The sequence below is a fragment of the Scylla paramamosain genome, chromosome 24, assembly GCF_035594125.1.
Source record: "Scylla paramamosain isolate STU-SP2022 chromosome 24, ASM3559412v1, whole genome shotgun sequence".
Lineage (NCBI taxonomy): Eukaryota > Metazoa > Arthropoda > Malacostraca > Decapoda > Portunidae > Scylla > Scylla paramamosain.
Window position 1 is genome coordinate 6,807,501 of NC_087174.1, and position 5,000 is coordinate 6,812,500.

A 5,000-nucleotide genomic window follows, 5' to 3' on the forward strand; every position below is an offset into this window, starting at 1 on the left:
AGTAGCAGCATCCTCTTCCTCCACTGGGTCCTGTACTGGAGCACGTGAGAGGGCGTCGGGCACACAGTGTGTCGATCCCTTTTGCCAGCTTGCTGTGAAAGAATACTGAGCAAGCTTCTCCCTCATGCGCTGCAGCCGCAGGTTCTCTATTTCTCCCAACAACTTGCTATTGAGGAGAGGTATCAGCGGGCGGTGGTCGAGCACTAGATCGAAGTGAGGGAGTCCTTTCAGGTAGGTGCCACATTTCCTGACTGCCCAGACGATTGCAGCCATTTCCAACTCTATTACTGCATAGCGGCTCTCTGTGTCTGTAACAAATCTTGACCCGCATTGCACCATCTTCCACTGGTCACTGTGCTTCTGCAGGAGAACGAATCCAAATCCGTGCATCCTTGAGGCGTCAGTCTGTAGCATCGTTGGTAATGATGGGTCGAAGTATGCCAAGACAGGTGGGCTGACGAGACACTGTTTCACCTTCTCAAACGCCTCTTCATGGTTAGGAGACCAGCACCAACTGTTCTTCGGGCGTAAGAGATCTCTGAGGGGTTGTGCAGCTGCAGCCACAGCAGGAGAAAAGCTTCCAAGCTGGTTTGTAAGACCCATGAATGATCGTAAGTCGGTGATGTGCTGTGGTCGTGGGAAGTCAGAGATTGCCTTAACTTTCTTTGAGTCTGTCGTGTAGCCTTGTCCAGAAACAGAGTAACCACAGTAATCTACCACTCTTTCCGCGAATGTAAACTTCTGTGGGTTGAGAGTGATGCCGTGCTGGTCACACCGCCGCACAATCTGAATGACATGGGCTAAGTGCGCACTGTAGGTGGAGTCATAGGCCAGGATGTCGTCCACGATCTTGATGGTGTTAGGTATGTCGCCGAGAGCTTGGTCTCCTCGACGGTTATACTCGTCTCCAGACGAGACGAGACCCATAACCGCTCGCCGAAACTTGTACCGACCCCAAGGTGTTATGAAGCAGGTTAAATCCTGGTCTTCTTCTCTAATGGGGACTTGAAAAATACCCCATCTTGGCATCAAGAGTGGTGAACCAAACTGCTCCGGTCCCCGATCGAGGCGATGGCGTCATGAGGTGAGCGCACTGGATACACGGGCCTCTTCACGTAACGGTTGAGTCGTGTCAGGTCAACACACAGCCTTACACCAGATGTCTTTTTTGGGACAGGCACGATGGGGTGGCACCATGCCGTAGGGTAGTCCACACTCTCGATGATTCCCTTGTTAAGCAGCTCTTCCAACTGGCTCTTAATTTCTTCACGCCAATTGTAAGGGATTGTACGAGATGCTGTTACGGCGAAGGGTCGAGCGTCGTCTGTCAACTCGATGGCCATGGATCCACCAGCCATTGCACGTAAACCTTCCTTTGCTTCGAAGACGCTGGGAAAGGCCTTGATCACAGCAGCAGCGTGCCCCGCACGCTGCTGTGGCGTTGGGTCGTAGGAATGAGGCCAGCTGATCACTTCTGTGGGCGTAGATAGAGGTGGCTGCGAGGCGGTCGGGTACTTGATGGAGCTGTTGCCGGTGTGCTGTTCTTCCCTGCGTAGCGGTCGGATTTGAGCCGGAAAATCTTCGGGGAGGATTCCGAGAGCGATGGAATCGTACCAGCTAAGCAGCGCCCCCTTCACCTCCTTCACCACGCTCACAACAGTCTCAGCTTCCCTGTCGCCCAGTTGCAAGTGCGACGAGAAAGTTCCTACACAGGTGAGGGGGTGATTACCGGCAGCATAAAGTCCATCACCATCAGCGGGCGCCAAGCTGGAGGGGCGGGATTCCAAGGAGTGTTGCCGTGTCGAGGCCAATAACGGTCGTTTCGGCCCCAGAGTCAGGAGTCCACGTAATCTTGTCTCTTCCAGCGGGATGTGTGGCGGTAATGAGCACCTGGGGCGCAGGTCGTGCCGTCACCGTCTTTGTGTATACGCCTGATAAGAGCTGGTATACACTGGCACTGGCTCCCCGCCTCGGGCCTGCACCGCGATGAGGAGAGACAGTTGAGGAACTCCTCGAAGCTCCTCGTCGTTTCCTCACTGTCTGCTGACATACACTCGCAAAATGCCCTCTTTTCCCGCAGTTACGACACACTTTATCTATTGCCTGGCATCCCCTTTTGTCACTGCGACAATCTTTGCCACAACGATAACAGCCCGTGGGGCTTGAGCCCCCGAAACTGCCCTTCCTGTAGTTCGAGACAGCGTTCACACCATGGCTCGAAGAGTGAGAGCCGCCCCTTAGTACTGCACTACACTGGTTAGCGCTCTCTGATGCTCTGCAAATATCTATGGCGTTTTCAAGGGTGAGTTTCTTGTTTTCCAGCATGCGTTTCAGAGCCACTTCGTCTCGTGTCCCAACGACAATTCTGTCACGCAGCTGATGGTTTATGCACTGGTCGCAAAAGTCACAGAAATTGGCGATTTCCTTTACAGCACATAAAAAGTCGTCAAAACCTTCTTGCGTTTCTTGCACGCGGGAGTAGAAGTCTCTTCTATCCATGATGATGTTGCGCTGGCTTCGCAGGTACTCACACATTGCATCGAGGATGGTTCTTAACTCCGCGTCTCTCGGTAAGCTTATCCCGTAGCGAAGTGTACGGGTCCACTCGTCGTCTAGGACAGCAGCGAGTGCCGCCCTCTGCTCAGCCAGGGAGAGACAGTCTATCCTGGCGAGGGTTACGTATCCTTCAAACTTATGGCGCCACGTGTCGAACTCACGTAAAGATGCTGACGCCGTTAAGTGAGGAATGATGGTGGCGGACGTCGGGAACCTCGCGCCCTGGGTAGACGTGCTGCGGGCTGTGGTTTCGCCTTCATTGCTCGCCGTGGTGCGACTGGGAGCTTGTGTCCCCACTCTCTCCAGCAGCTGGGTTAAACGCTCCTCGCGAGCCTGACTCTGCTCCGACTGTCGCGCTAGCAGGGCAGCCAGCGCCTCCAACTGCTTCTCCATTCTGCGCCGTACCCACTGCAGCCTTGTCCTGATCCTACTCACTGCGCCATGTTCGACTCTTGACCAGCAGGGGCACAGGAAACGCAGGTAACAGTGCAGGTGTTTATTCACAGAAGGTGTGAACAGAAGGCTGGAGGTAGGTGATCTCTCGGCGCCAGGCCGCGCACTTCAACTTAACACTTATGACTGAAGCCTAACTCGTTCACTCATACACGTATTCATGCCTCACACAAGTCTCGCTCATTCACTCGTTCACACAACTAGCTAACAACCACACAGTAGTAGTAGTAGTAGTAGTAGTAGTAGTAGTAAAGTAAGTTTGTCTGAGGGATTCGAGTAATTGCATGTTAATATTAGTAGTTATTCCTAAGTAGTTTAATAAGAGAGATTTGAGAGGAATAAAATGTTTGATTATTGTTATTATTTTTCTTGTAGGTAAATTTTCTGATAAATATTTATTATTATTATTATTATTATTATTATTATTATTATTATTAACTTGGGCATGATGAGATTTTGAAAAGTGTATTGTTGAATGTAATGATAAAGCAACTATATTATCCACTGCTAAACACACACACACACACACACACACACACACACACACACACACACACACACACACACACACACACACACAAGACCCGGATAGATCTACGCAAGTTTTTTTTATTATCGATATATTATTACTATTTATATTTCCTGCCCCGTCCTGTCATTGGCCTTGGTTGGGCGCGAGTTGGGCTACTTGGGCTGTTTTATTTATTTATCTATCTTGCTTTTTTGCTTCCTTGCCATGATTCAACGATCGAGGACCTTGGAGGGACTGCTCGTTCATTCTGCTTCCGTCCTCTTCAGTGGTGTATGAAAGACAATGAAGGGAGCGGAGGAGAGAAGGAAGAGTTGATTGCAGATGGCTTTTATTTGGGTTGTTGTTGTTGTTGTTGTTGTTATTGTTGTCCTTCTTCTTCTTCTTCTTCTTCTTCTTCTTCTTTCTTTTCTTTCTTTCTTTCTTTCTTTCTTCCTTTCCTCACCTCCCGTCTTGCGTCGCGAAGGAAAGCAGGATGAAGACTATAAGAAAATTTATTTGACAGAGTATACATGCATATCTCCTCCTCCTCCTCCTCCTCCTCCTCCTCCTCCTCCTTCTCCTCCTCCTCCTCCTCCACTGTCTGCTTGGTGATGGTGGTGGTGGTGGTGGTGATGGTTATGACAGCCTCTCGTTCACCTGTCATCGCCCGCGGCTGCTCAGGTTTTTGCCTCGAAGCGCCGAGACCCACCACCTTAATGTTTTTTTCTTTTCTTTTTTTTTCTTTTTTCTCCTCTCCTTCCTCTGCTGTGTTTGCCCGCATGCCTGGCGCGCCGCGAGGATGTCCTGTCAACCACCTTGCTACCTCCTCTCCCTACACTCCTTCCCCTCCTCCTCCTCCCCCTCCTCCTCCTTGTTCGCAGTCTCCCCGGAATGTCCTCGATGATAAAACACAAATTCGGCGCTTAAGTACAAGCCAGTTTTCTTGTTTGTTTTGTGTAAGTATGTAGTGGAGATTGTGTGCGTGGTAGCCGTGATCGTATAGTGGTTAGTACATTGCGTTGTGGCCGCAATAACCCAGGTTCGAATCCTGGTCACGGCAAACGAAGTCTCGCGCTGTTTTTTTTATTAAATGTTTTCTTCTTATAGTAGTACTGCTAGTCGTAACAGTAAGGTAAAATTTAAGAGTATGCTGTGATAATGACAATGATAGTTTAGGTAATAGACTGAAATTTTTAATGTTTTTTTTTTTTTTTTTATCTATTATTATCTTAAGTTTATTTTCTCTTGGTACCGTTATAAGTAATAGGAGACAAATGTTGAATATACCTTTTTAATAATAAGTGATAGGATTACTAGTAGACTGAGATTTGAATAAGCTTTACAATTTTTTCTTTTTTTTATTTATTTTTCAGGTAAGGAAATCGCTGCTCACTTTTACTGGCGTGGTGTGCCTGAGCGGATGCGTTTGTTGAGAGCGCCGTGACGTGAGCTCGAATCCTGTGTAAAGTTAGAGCAAGTA

At 49.0% G+C, this 5,000-nt stretch overlaps 1 protein-coding gene and 1 non-coding gene across 3 annotated transcripts in view; both read left to right on the forward strand.

The window, feature by feature from the left end:
• LOC135112662 (leucine-rich repeat neuronal protein 3-like) overlaps window positions 1–5,000 on the forward strand; it is a 125,655-nt gene that overhangs the window by 58,721 nt on the left and 61,934 nt on the right. The gene's annotated exons all lie outside the window — the stretch shown is intronic.
• Window positions 4,509–4,580, forward strand: Trnah-gug (transfer RNA histidin (anticodon GUG)). Its single transcript has one exon. It is a non-coding gene; the product is annotated as a tRNA-His (tRNA).